Here is a 14,849-nt window from a genome sequence, read left to right as displayed (position 1 = left end):
AGTTTCTATCTCTGCTATTAATTTATCTATTTTGTTGCAAATTCTTCACGCATTCAGATATAATGCCTTCAGCTTTGACTTTTTTCTATTTTTCCCTGATGTCACCTTAGTCACTGATGCCTTGTTACCTTTGTTACTCTCTCTGTCCCTTCCTGACCCACTCTGCTTATTTTTACCCAAAACTCTGCTCTCGAGCCTTGACATTTCTCTTGTTGCTTTTAAATTTACTCTTTCCTGAATCCTCCCACCCGCCCCTTCATTAGTTTAAAGCCCTGACTACTGCCCTAGTTATTCGATTCACCATGACACTGGTTCCAGCCCGGTTTATGTGGAGACTGTCCCAACAGAACAGCTCCCTCTTTCCCCAGTACTGGTGCTAGTGCCCCATGAAGCAAAACCCCTGCCTCCCACACTACTCTTTGAGCCACGCATTTAACCTTCTAATCTGCTTATCCCTATGCCAATTGGCACGTGGCTCAAGTAACAATCCAGAGATTGTTCCCACTCCCCTTCCCACTCCAAGTTCTTCTCCAGCCGCGAGGAGATGTCTTTAACCCTGGCACCTAGCAGGCAACACAACCTTCGGAACTCCCGATCGTGGCTGCAGAGAACAGTATCTATCCCTCTGACTATGCTGTCTCCTACCACAACTACATTCCCTTTAACTCCCCCCACTTGAATGGCCTCCTTTACCATCTTGCCAAGATCAGCTTGCTCATCCATCCTGCAGGCTTTTCCCTCATCCACACAGGCAGCAAGAACCTCATACCTGTTGGATAAGGACAAATACCGAGGTTCCTCCAGCACTTCACAAGGGGCCCCCATACCTTTTTGAGTTGCAGTCACACCCTCCTGTCCCTGACCACTAACCAGACATGTAGCACTACCTAACCTAACCTCCTGGATCAAAGTGTCCAGGTAACTCTCCCCCTCCCTGATGCCCTGCAATGTCTGCACCTCAAACTCCAGCTCAACAACTCTGAGCTGAAGTTCCTCAAGATGCAGACACTTACTGAAGACGTGGTTGTCTGGGATCACAATGCTCTCCACAAACTCCCACATGCTGCAGTTGAGGCACACCACCTGCACTGCCATCCCTATATGACCTTGTTCTATTTAATTAAATGTAATTATGCATCTATCTTGTGTGTAGGCTGTGAACACTTCCAGTGCTGTATGACTGCTCAACAATGTAACAAAGGTCTAATCTTGCTATTTCTTCCTTGCTATCTCGTCATACAGAGCAGTGAAGAGCTGAACTACAGTACTGTACTATGAAGTGCTCCATCTAGTGGCCTGGCCAAGTGTTAGCAAAACTTGCACTATTAGGGGAAATGGGTTCGATTTTCAACTTGCCACTTGGGCGTAAAACTGGCGTTGCAGATCGTTTTTCCATTGAAATGAAACTTGAGTGGTTTCTATAACGGGAGGCCTATCCGCATTGACAGTTTTATGCCCGGATGGCAAGTTGAAATCTACTACTTGAATTCAGAATGGGTCTCAAGCAACCATCTGATCTTCTGTTAATCGATAAAATGACAGAAGATCAGTGGGAGCTGTTCAAAAAAGAATTTAAGGTGTTATAGAATCAGTTTATACCTCTGAGGGGCAAGTGCTCTACTTGCCCCCCAAAAAAAGCCATGGACGACTAAAGAGGTGAGGGACAGCATAAAAATAAGAGAAAAAGCACACACAAATGCAAAAAATAGCACAAATCCTGGCGAATGGGAAAGATACAAACAACAGCAAAGAGTCACCAAACAGAAAGTAAAAGCTTCAAAAAGGGAGTATGAAAAGAAACTTGCAAGGGATATCAAAATCAACACAGAATTTTTACAATTATATTAGGAAAAAGAGGGTAATCAGGAGCAATGTTGGCCCCTTAAAAACTGAAAGCGGTGATACTGTCAATGATAAGGAAATGGCGGACATGTTGAATAATTACTTTGCGTCAGTATTTACAATAGAGGAACAGGATAGCATGCCAGAAATCCCAAGGAAACTAATATTAAATCAGGGACAGGTTCTCAAGAAAATTAATATAAGTAAAATAACAGTAATGAAAAAAATAATGGTACCAAAGAGTGACAAATCCCCAGGACCAGATGGCTTCCATCCCAGGGTTTTAAAGGAAGTAGGTGAGCACATTGCAGATGCCCTAACTTTAATTTTTTGAGGAGGTGACTAAAGTAGTGGACAGGGGAATGTCTATGGATGCTATTTATATGGGCTTCCAGAAGGCATTTAATAAAGTCCCACAAAAGAGACTGTTAACTAAGGCAGAAGCCCATGTAATTAAGGGCAAATTATTGAACTGGTTAGGAAATTGGCTGAGCGGCAGGAGACGGGCAGTAGGGATAATTGGTAGGTACTCAAATTGGCAGGATGTGACTAGTGGTGTCCCGCAGGGATCTGTGTTGGGGCCTCAACTATTCACCGTATTTATTAACGATTTAGATGATGGCATAGAAAGTCATACATCCAATTTGCCGATGACACAAAGATAGGCAGCATTGTAGGCAGTGTAGGTGAAAGCATAAAATTACAAAGGGATATTGATAGATTAAGTGAATGGGCAAAACTGTGGCAAATGGATTTCAATGTAGGCAAATGTGAGGTCATCCACTTTGGACCTAAAAAGATAGAACAGGGTACTTTCTAAATGGTGAAAAGCTAAAAACAGTGGAGGTCCAAAGAGACTTGGGGGTCCAGGTACATTGATCATTAAAATGTCATGAACAGGTACAGAAAATAATTTAAAAGGCTAATGGAATGCTGGCCTTTATATCTCGAGGACTAGAATACAAGGGGGTAGAAGTTATGCTACAGCTATCGTTAGACCACACCTGGAGTACTGTGAGCAGTTCTGGGCACCACACCTTAGGAGGTCTTGGCCTTGGAGGGAGTGCAGCCTAGGTTTACCAGAATGATACCTGGACTCCAGGGGTTAAGTTACGAGGAGAGATTACACAAATTAGGGTTGTATTCCCTAGAATTTAGAAGGTTAAGGGGCGATCTGATTGAAGTTTTCAAGATATTAAGGGGAATAGATAGAGAGAAACTATTTCTGCTGGTTGGGGATTCGAGGACTAGGGGGCATAATCTAAAAATTAGAGCCAGACCTTTCAGGAGTGAAATTAGGAAACACTTCTACACACAAAGGTGGTAGAAGTTTGGAAATCTCTTCCGCAAACGTCAACTGATGCTAGATCAGTTGTTAATTTTAAATCGGAGATTGATAGCTTTTTGTTAACTAAAGGTATTGAGGGATATGGGCCAACGGCGGGCAAATGGAGTTAGGTCGCAGATCAGCCATGATCTCATTGAATGGCGGAACAGGCTCGAGGGGCTGAATGGCCTACTCCTGTTCCTATAGTAACTGCACGTTTGAACATAATTTGACTGAAGATATCGTATCGCTGCCCCACCTCTGGAGGGTTCCCGCTAATGCATAAAAATCTAATGGCACCCGAGTGCATAGAGGTCAATTTTGACCTTTGGACGGCTGACCGGCGAAGTGCATCTGTTCCGGCTTTGAAGATGTGGCCACGATTTTGAGGCCTCAGCCAGATCTGAATTTGGCAGACTAGCTGCGGACGCCAGATAAGCGTTCCAATGCAGGTCGCATCTCTTCGGCCTCGGGAATGTTGGTTGGCTGGGGCGCCGAAAGATACTCGCTTCTGCTCCTTTCGACTCCACAAAAAAAATCAAGTTTTAAAATTCTTCTGGCTGTTCCCAGATTGGAATGCCTGTACACATGGACAGAGCATACACGCCACAAGCTCCACCCAAAAGTCCCTTAAAATTGGGGTTCTAACGTCATTAATACTCTCAGGCAAGCACTTTAGTCGCCCAAGAGTAGACCCCTGTGAAAGTCGCAGGAGGCTAATCTTCAAGTGAACCTCCCCACCCTATTTTTAGGCCCCCTACTGCCCCGTTAACGCTGATTATCCCAAGTGAAAATCGGCCCCATAAATACTAAAGATTGATAAAATTGGAAGTGTCTGATAGTCTCCATCTGGGGCCATTAATATTGGTGGTAATCAGCAGGAGGTTTCCTTGCCCATGTTTGACCTGATGCCATGAGACTTCGTGGGGTCCGGGGTCAATGTTGAGGACTCCCAGAACCACTCTCTCCCGACTGTATACCACTGTGCCGTCATCTCTGGTGAGTCTGTCCTGCCGGTCGGAAAGGACATATCCAGGGATGGTGATGGAGGAGTCTGGGACGTTGACTGATAGGTATAATTCTGTGAGTATGACTAGGTCAGGCTGTTGCTTGACTTGTCTGTGAGATGTTAGTGAAGAAGACTTTGCAACGTCGACTGGGCTGGGTGTGTCTTTGTCGTGTCCGAGTCCGATGTCTAGATCGATGTTGGGTGGGGGCTGGGTGTGTCTTTGTCGTGTCCGAGTCCGATGTCTAGATCGATGTTGGGTGGGGGCTGGGTGTGTCTTTGTCGTGTCCGAGTCCGATGTCTAGATCGATGTTGGGTGGTCCGTCCAGTTTTATTTTTAAACAGTGTGGACTAAGATCCAGTTTGTAGGTCACAGAGAGACTGGTTGTCGGGGATTCCTTGCTTGGGAAAATAAATAGCCATGTGTGCTGGAAAGACAAAGCCCACAGGATGGCGAACTGTCAACCTGGAGCTAGAGCAGAGCACATTGATGAACGGTTAGAAAAAATACAGAAGAGGTCAAGAGCAGGCCCCATGGTGGTAGTCCACATAGGGATAAACGACATGGGGAGAAATAATATAGGGGCCTTCATAGGCATATAGAAACATAGAAGATAGGAGCAGGAGTAGGCCATTCGGCCCTTCGAGCCTGCTCCGCCATTCAACGAGATCATGGCTGATCATCCAAACCCTAGCACCCGGTCCCTACACCGACAGCCATCCCACACAAGCTCTATCCCCGTAACCCCATAACCCCACGTATTTAATCCCCCCTAACACTAAGGGCCAATTTTTTATCATGGCCAATCAACCTAACCCGCACATCTTTGGACTGTGGGAGAAAACCGGAGCACCCGGAGGAAACCCACGCAAACACGGGGAGAATGTGCAAACTCCACACAGACAGTCACCCGAGGCCGGATTTGAACCCGGGTTCCTGGCGCTGTGAGGCAACAGTGCTAACCACTATGCCACCGTGCTGCCCTCAAAAACTCAAAGATACTAGAAGCATTGTTCTCTAGTATATTTTGATTACTTGGGAAAGGAGAGTTCACTAATAAAATGAAAATTAAATGAATGGCTGGTAACCTGGTGCCAAAGCAACAAATGCTACCTTCATAAATAACTGGGAACACATTCAGAATAAAAAGGACTCCAACGAGAGAGACAAGCTGGATCTTAATCAAATAGAAACAGGGAGACCTATGAGGATCATTGAGACAGCAATTGAAAATCACTTAAAGTAGATAGATGTGTGGAGGGCAGAAAGATAACCAGATCCCAGACTGGATGGGTCGTAGGGTAGAAGGTAGTCAGCTGGTGGGTGTGGACATAGTGGGGTAAAATTCAATTTCAGTGGGGGCACAAAAACGGATGGTAGTGGATCGGCCGCTCATTGTACACCCTGCCTAATTTTCCTTTCTATTGAAGGCTATTGAACGAGTTAGAGGAAGTCGTGATCAAACTGTATAACCTCTGGTCAAATGACACCTTGCGTACTCTGTCCAGATCTGGTCCCGAGAAACATGGGAGATACTGAAACACTGGAGGGAATGCAAAGAAGAGCCACATGGCTGATTATCTAGTGTCAGGGGCTGAGTTATGAGGAAAGTCTGGAAAGGAGGCATGTAGAGGTGATTTACTCGAGGTATATGTACAGATAACTGTAGCTGTAGTAAAGACAGCTGCTTGACGGTAGCTGTAGTAAAGACAGCTGCTTGACAGCAGTCAGATAAATAGGAAGCCATCTTGGCCATGCGGCAGTACTACACGAGCTGGCACTGACTCAAGACCTAATAAAGAGTACTCAACGATATCTACTCGTAAGCCTCTTAATACTACGATATAAGATAACATTACATGGTACCAGGATTTATAGAACGCACGATACGGGCATACCACAACAATGGAAGGGATAAAACCACCAACTAGCCTGCAACTTGAAGGAAATCTGGACGAAAATTGGCGCGAATTCAAACAACGCTTTCTTCTCCAACTCACAGCGATCGATGCCACGACTAGCTCTGGAACACATGGCGGGAGTGGGCGCGGTGGAATGCGCTGTTGCCGTGATTGACTTGAGTTGGGAAAATCTCTCGGGGTTCTACCAGGAGTTGGCACCCTCTTGGGGTTCTACTGAGTTGATGACTCTCTCAGGCTCCCCCTAAAGTGAAGTCTAGAGTTACAATGTAACTGTGTAATCTTGGAGTTCTATAACACAGTGAGTCGTACCTCCACGCGGTCCCGCTGGGCAGCACTTCGGTGCTGGCGAAACGACTGGCCGAGAACCTCCAAAAAATAGGCGGAGTAGCCAAATCTTCTCAGCCTCTTATGTGAGCCAGCATTCCCTGATCTGCTGCGGAGCATTCAGGTATATAAGTCTGCCCTCTCAATGCTGGGGAGCAGGGTTACAAGTAGCCGTGGCTTCTTTTGAGTGGTGAGCCATGGCGGGTCGTACCTTAAAGTTGTCCTGCCGGCGACACATCGGTGTAGCCAAACCGACATGAAAGTAACTCAAAGACAATGATCGCGGCGATCATTCCCGTAGGAGGGGGCTTAGCAATAAGCAAATACAAAGAAACGAGACTACTTAGATCTGATGGGGATCTAACTGAGACGGGGCCTCAGATAACAGCCCGACGTCAGTGTACCGCTCCTACCGGCCTGACAAGATCAAAGGCTCTGCCAATCAAGACCCAAGACGAGGCGAGAGTGTTGACGATTTTGAACGCTACCAACCGAGGTTTTTCGACTCTGGTTACCTGGATGGGAAGACGCCGCTATTCCTAGGGACCAGGGACTGGAGAAGACTCTCCAAAGTTGATGATGACCTTAAGGACACAGGAGAAGCAGCTCTTGTAACGATCGAAGAGATTGTATCATCCAATGACTGTCCGAGATATAACTACCAGAGCCCCAGAACGTGGGTGTGGTAAACCACTGTATTGTATATTGCCACCTCTGGGTGGCGCTGTGTATGGAGGCATGCCTCAGCTGACTCCACCCACCACTGTGTGGGTTTCGTTCAGACTTGTTCAGTCACTCACGAAGAAGCATGGTCTCTTCTTAGCTAATAAAAGCCTTATTCATCTCTTCTTTCGACTCATCATCTCTTCTTCGACTCATCACCTTTTATGAAGTAATTGATAAGCGTATCAATTTTATTAGCTAAAAGTTAAATGGCGACACCTGAGGAGCAACAACAGCAACGGATACAGCAGACATTGCTGAGAGCCCTCAGACCACCACGCCTGGACCTCGACCCTCAAGATGTGGGTGCATCAGCCAAGTTTGAACACTGGCTGAGCTGCTTTGAATCCTTCCTCGCAATCTCACAGGTTACAGAGGAGGATCACAAACTGAAAATTTTGACCGCCCAGGTGAGCCATCAAGTATATATGCTAATCCGGGACTCTAATACGTACGTGGCGGCCCTCGAGCTACTAAAAGGGCAATATACGCGCCCAGTGAACACAATTTACGCCCGACACCTCTTGGGATCCCGCAGGCAGCAACCGGGAGAATCGGTAGGGGCATTTGCACGGGCGCTACTGGCACTCTGCAGAGACTGCGATTGTAAAGCGGTAACGGCTGTGGAGCACGCGCAGGGACTCGCCTGTGATGCCTTCGTCAGGGGCCTCCAGTCAGACCACACCCGGCAGAGACTGCTAGAAAGCAAGGAACCCGACCTGAAGACGGCCATTGCCCTTGCGCTCTCGTTAGAGGAGGCCCACCGAAACCTCGAGGCATACCCCCGTAACGGCGCCGAGACATGGCAATCGAAACCGTGGGACACGGGACCGCCGCCCCCGGCACCAACCGCTGCAGCGACCCAACCGAGACAGCAGCCTCCGGTAAGAACTGCTTCGATGCCCAGTAACCAGGCCCAAAAATGCTATTTCTGTGGCCAGTTAAAACATCCCAGAGCGCACTGCCCAGCTAAGACAGCTACCTGCTCGGGCTGCGGGAAGAAAGGCCATTACGCTAACGCCTGCAAGGGGAAGCCAGCCAGCAGCGCAGCGTGCGGGCCGTGGGAGCAGCCATCTTATCCGCCATTTTGTGTACCCCCGGCCGCATGGCATCCGCCGCCATCGTATCCAACGCACTCAACCGCCATTTCGTCACCGGAACCGACCACCGTCTCGGCGGATGACTATAGTGACTCACTAAGCCACATACTGGCCTCCGTGACGCTGGATCAAGGCCACCCTCACCATCTATCCAGCTCCATGATGGATATCGCGGTAAACGGCCGCGCCACCAGTTGCCTGATCGACAGCGGGAGCACAGAGAGTTTCGTCCACCCCGACACGGTACGTAGCCACTCCCTCACGATTCTGCCAACGCACCATCGCATTTCTATGGCGTCCAAGTCCCAGTCAATGGACATCAGCGGCTACTGTGTGGTGACCCTGTCAGTAGGGGGCACTGAATATCAAAAATTTAAACTGCTAGTCCTGCCCCGTCTTTGCGCTGCCGTCCTGCTAGGGTTGGATTTTCAGTGCCACCTTAAGAGTGTCACACTAGCATACGGTGGACCCCTCCCCCCACTCACAGTCTGCAACCAACAACTTTTAAATCGCCCGCTGCAAACCACCTGCAGCCTTTCCACATTAAAAGTCCCCCCCCCTCCCCTGTTCGCTAACCTCACCCGCGACTGTAAACCCATCGCTACCAAAAGCAGGCGGTACAGTGCCGGGGACAGAGCTTTTATCAGCTCTGAGGTGGAGCGGCTCTTGAAGGAGGGCATTATCGAAGGTAGCACTAGCCCCTGGCGAGCCCAGGTTGTAGTCGTTAAAACCACTGCAAAACGCCGCATGGTAATCGACTACAGCCAAACCATAAACCGGTACACCCAGCTGGACGCGTACCCCCTCCCTCGCATATCTGATATGGTCAATCAGATTGCGCAATACAAAGTATTCTCCACCATCGACCTTAAGTCAGCGTACCACCAGCTGCCCATCCGCCATGAGGACCGCCAGTATACTGCCTTCGAGGCAAACGGCCGCCTCTACCACTTCCTTAGGGTCCCCTTCGGCGTCACCAACGGGGTTTCGGTCTTCCAAAGGGAGATGGACCGAATGGTTGACCAGAACGCGCTGCGGGCAACCTTCCCCTATTTGGATAACGTCACCATCTGCGGCCACGACCAGCAGGACCACGACGTTAATCTAGCAAATTTCCTCCGTACGGCCCAACGGCTGAACCTAACGTACAATAAGGAAAAATGTATGTTTCACACCAAGCGCCTGGCCATCCTCGGCTGCGTGGTGGAGAACGGAGTCATCGGGCCCGACCCCGACAGAATGCGCCCCCTAATGGAGCTACCCCTTCCCCACTGCCAAAAAGCACTGAAGAGATGCCTGGGGTTTTTCTCCTACTACGCCCAGTGGGTGCCCCTCTATGCAGACAAAGCCAGGCCCCTCATCAAAGCCACCTCCTTCCCCCTGACACCAGAGGCGTGTGCAGCCTTCACTCTTATCAAGAACGATATCGCGAAGGCCGCAATGCACGCGGTGGATGAGTCCATCCCCTTCCAAGTGGAGAGCGATGCCTCCGACTTCGCCCTAGCCGCGACCCTTAACCAGGCGGGCAGACCCGTGGCCTTTTTCTCAAGGACCCTCCAGGGCCCCGAGACGAGACACTCCTCCGTCGAAAAGGAGGCCCAGGCTATTGTAGAAGCGGTGCGTCACTGGAGGCATTACCTGGCCGGGAAACGATTTACCCTGCTCACTGACCAGCGTTCAGTAGCTTTTATGTTTAATAATAAGCAGAGGGGTAAAATCAAGAACGACAAGATCTTGAGGTGGAGAATCGAACTCTCCACCTACAATTATGATATCTTGTATCGGCCAGGGAAACTCAATGAGCCCCCAGATGCCCTATCACATGGTACATGCGCCAACGCGCAGAGTGATAGGCTGCAGTCCCTCCACAATGACCTCTGCCACCCGGGGGTCACCAGGTTTTTCCATTTTATCAAATCCCGTAACCTGCCCTACTCCATCGAGGAGGTCAGGACCATGACCAAGAGCTGCCAAATCTGCGCCGAGTGCAAACCGCACTTCTATAGGCCGGACAGAGCAAGCCTGATCAAGGCCACCCGCCCCTTCGAACGCCTGAGCGTCGATTTTAAAGGGCCCCTCCCCTCCGCTGACCGCAATGTGTACTTCCTCAACATAGTTGATGAGTACTCCCGTTTCCCCTTTGCCATCCCTTGCCCAGACATGACCAGTACCACGGTCATCAAGTGTCTGAATGACATCTTCGCTCTGTTCGGGTTCCCCAGCTATATACATAGCGACAGGGGCTCATCGTTCATGAGCGACGAACTTCGGCAGTACCTGCTAACAAGAGGTATCGCCACGAGCAGGACCACCAGTTACAACCCCCGGGGGAACGGCCAGGTGGAAAGGGAGAACGCGACGGTTTGGAAGGCAGTCCTCTTAGCACTAAAATCTAAGGGCCTTCCGACCTCCCGCTGGCAGGAGGTCCTCCCTGCAGCACTTCACTCCATTCGGTCACTGCTTTGTACTGCCACTAATGCGACCCCTCATGAGAAAATGTTCGTTTTCCCCCGGAAGTCTACATCGGGAACCTCGCTACCGGCATGGTTGACTTCTCCTGGGCCCGTCCTACTGCGGAGGCACGTGAGGACGCATAAAACGGACCCCCTGGTCGAGCGGGTGCACCTCCTACACGCCAACCCCCAGTATGCCTGGGTGACATACCCAGACGGGCGGGAGGACACGGTCTCCATACGAGATCTCGCACCCTCGGGTACCCCTGAATTACCACCGTTATCCCCCTTACCACCGTTATCCCCCTTACCACTGTTATCCCCCACCACCCCTCCCAACCCAACCCCTGCAGACGGCATGCCAAAGCCCCAGGAATCTTCGCCAACCACCCAGACACCAGACCCGACGTCGGATGCTGCAACACCACCGCTGCCACCACGACGATCAGGACGTCAGACAAGGCCTCCTGATAGACTTAACTTGTAGTACCCTTCACCCCGCCGGACTTCACATTAAACAAGGGGTGAATGTGGTAAACCACTGTATTGTATATTGCCACCTCTGGGTGGCGCTGTGTATGGAGGCATGCCTCAGCTGACTCCACCCACCACTGTGTGGGTTTCGTTCAGACTTGTTCAGTCACTCACGAAGAAGCATGGTCTCTTCTTAGCTAATAAAAGCCTTATTCATCTCTTCTTTCGACTCATCATCTCTTCTTCGACTCATCACCTTTTATGAAGTAATTGATAAGCGTATCAGTGGGTATGGAACTAGGTTGGGATTCCACCACGGGGGTGTGCTTGTAAATTGTTGTTGTTGTCGTTAATAGTTTTTTTGCCTGTAAATCACTGATGTTTGTATATATTATAATTACGCGTGTCAATTGTAATAAAGCTAACCGCATCTGTGATCAGTTGATCAAACAGTAAAAGTCACGACTTAACGCAGTTAACGAAAGCTTCACTACCCTAGGGTGACGTCCACGCTTGGTAGACCTGTGCTTGGCCGCCCGTATTCACAATACCAACCCGGTCCTTCTTAACACCCCAGAATTCGCCACCCTCCTTCGGCCTGTGGCAATTCGCTAGGACATGACACGTCGACGAGCGACGTAAAGACTCGGAAAAGGCATTCTCCGGAGTGTAATCAAAGAGAGTCTCTATGACTTTTAATCTGTCTAGTTACAAGTAGCTGCGAGCGTCTTACGCATTCTAATCGCTCACAGCGAGTCGTACCTCCCCGCCAGTTCCCGCCGGTAACAACGTTCTCGTTGGCCAAATCGACTTTTAAAGAATGCTAGTGGGAGGGTGATCAGTGGTGATCACGGCCCTTGCAGGCTGGGGCAGTTAGCAAAGAAAATGTTGGGTACTCAAAGAAAGTCTACCCCATCCGGATGGGACTTTGCCCGGAGAAACAAAGTCCCCGCAGTGGCATTAACTGCAGCGGGTAACTGCGCTAAGTGTAATTGCTGCACATATTTTGGGAACCTGCCTGTGGAACCCAAATATACGTCCTCCTCGACACAAACTTTAGAGGCGGACATGACAATTTCACGATTAGAACATCTGCCTGATTGGCATCCTGTCCGGGTAGTTAAACCCTGGAGAATGGGATGGCCACTCGTGGAGGACGTAATGGAGGATAGCGTAGAGGGCCTAAATTTTATAGAGGGCTCAGCTGCAATCGTCACCCTCCCAACACAAATATTTTACAATACCAGTCTTAAAAAGACTAATGATACGGTATTGGTGAACGTTAGGGACAGTACACCAACAGATCAAATAGAGGATGGCAGGGCGACCTATATTGAAGGCATTCATATAGAACCCTGCCAAGACAGAAACCATAAATCGGAAGTAATAATACATTATCCAATCGACAGTTTGTTTTGCTGTCGATGCAACGCAATATTTTACACTGTTGGATTATTTAGAAAACATCTGAATAAGAAACATCAAATTAATAACTTCAAAACAAAATGTGGAAAGTGCAATAAAATTGGAGAATACCATTCAATAGCTTGCCACTACGCCAAATGTGTAGGCAAGGGAGTGCCTAATACTGATGGTGTTTTCCCCTGTGAAGAATGTGAACTGAAATTTACTACTAAAAGGGGGCTCAGCCAACATGAGCGGCATAACCATCCAACTCTGAGGAATAGGAAGCGTATTGCAGCGGCTATTCCAAAGAAAAGAGTAGGTAGGCAATCGATTTGGACGAAAACAGAAACCGAACTATTAATTAAATTAGAACAAAAGTTCGAAGGTCAAAGAAATATTAACATACTTATTGCTGAAGAGATGGAAACAAAAACTGATAAGCAAATTTCTGACAAGCGTAGAGCACTATGAAAAGATAGAGAAAACGTTGCGACCGAGGTTCCAAACACAGGCAATGGCGGGGCATTGAATGATGATTCGGATCTCTCGGAAGCTGGGGAGTCGATTGCCACCAATCCAATAAGTAGTATACCCGATGTTCGAACCTGGAATCTCCCTTCCAGTCTCCCTAAACACCGTGAGTTATCAGATCTACTCGCTACGGCGGAAGAGCTTCTCCAAAAGACTGAAAACCAGGAAGTGAGAGCCCTGTTAATAGGTCTTGTGGAGAACATTACAGAGATGGTGCTGGAAAAATTTACAACAAACTCCCAAATTAAAAAAGGGAAAAGGCCGGGCAAGAACATTAAACAGAAACAAAGAATAGCGACAGCCCAAAACTCTGGCACCAAGAAGAGATGGGCCTCAAAAAAGGCCAAATTCAAACATACCCAGACTCTCTATAATAACGACAGAAAAAGACTTGCAAGACAAATTATGGGTGCTCCAGCAATAATAAATTGTCCCCTCACTAAAGATGAACTTGAAAACTGTTTCAGGGCAAAATTGTCACAATCAAACAATAAAGCGAACATCAAGAGTTCGGCACCATATAACGGGATTACTAATCAAGATATATTAACTGAGGTTATTAAGGTGGAAGAAGTCGCAGAGGCCTTGAATAAGATGAAAGTTAAGAGCGCAGCAGGACCTGAGGGTATGAAGGTAGAGGATCTTCAGGACATCATGGGAGAGGACGAAAATCTACTTCCCCGCCTCTTCACCATATGGGTGAAAGCATCCATTATCCCACAGGTTCTAAAACAAAACAGAACGGTACTTATCCCTAAGACCGAGGAGACAGAATTGTTAAAAGACATCGAAAACTGGCGGCCAATTTCAATCGGGCCAATATTGCTGCGCCTCTTCACAAAAATTATGGCAAAGAGATTGTCTACTGCAGTGGAAATCAATCCGCGGCAGAAAGGTTTTATAGCCGAGACCCCCGGATGCAATGAAAACATTGCTATCCTTCAAAATATAATCAAAGGGGCGAAGGAAAATAAAAAAGAACTGGCCATAGTATTCGTGGATCTGGCAAAAGCATTTGATTCGGTTGGCCATAAGATGCTGTCCACAGGTCTTAAAAGGATGCGAGTGGCGGAAAGGTTTATCTACCTAATAGAAAGCCTCTATACTAATAACACGACGGTGGTTGAAGGAGATAAAACCAAAACAGAACCCATCCTTATCAAAAGAGGCGTCAAACAAGGCGACCCATTATCACCATTACTCTTTAACATTACGATGGACCCTCTTATTTGTTCGCTAGAAAGCGCAAAGAATGGGGTCGAAATGAAATACAACAATAGAATAATTAACTGTTCATCACTTGCTTTTGCAGACGACATCGCAATCCTTAGTGACTCCCACTCCGGAATGGCTGCTAATCTAAGGATTTTGCAGACATTTTGCAAGAATACGGGTCTCAATATTAATATAAAGAAGACTGCTGGATTCCATTTCAGTTATTTCAGGAAGACCTTTTTATATAACCATAAAGAAAATTGGAACATTAACGAGAGTCCAGTGAGCTATATTCCCCCCGGTGACATCGAAAAATATCTGGGTGCGCGAATAGACCCGTGGGTGGGAGTCACTGAAGACAATTGGTCTGCTAAACTCAATACCTGGGTGGAAAACCTAAAGAAAAAAGAATTAAAACCAACACAAAAGATCGAAATTCTGAAAACCCATATGATCCCACGAATATTATCATTTGATATTAACTGAAGTATCTCAGAATACATTAATTAATCTGGATTTAACGA

The sequence above is a fragment of the Somniosus microcephalus genome, chromosome 12 (assembly GCF_052327205.1).
Source record: "Somniosus microcephalus isolate GS21.2 chromosome 12, FLI_Smic_1.0, whole genome shotgun sequence".
Classification (NCBI taxonomy): Eukaryota; Metazoa; Chordata; class Chondrichthyes; order Squaliformes; family Somniosidae; genus Somniosus; species Somniosus microcephalus.
Note: the sequence above shows the minus strand (reverse complement) of the source record.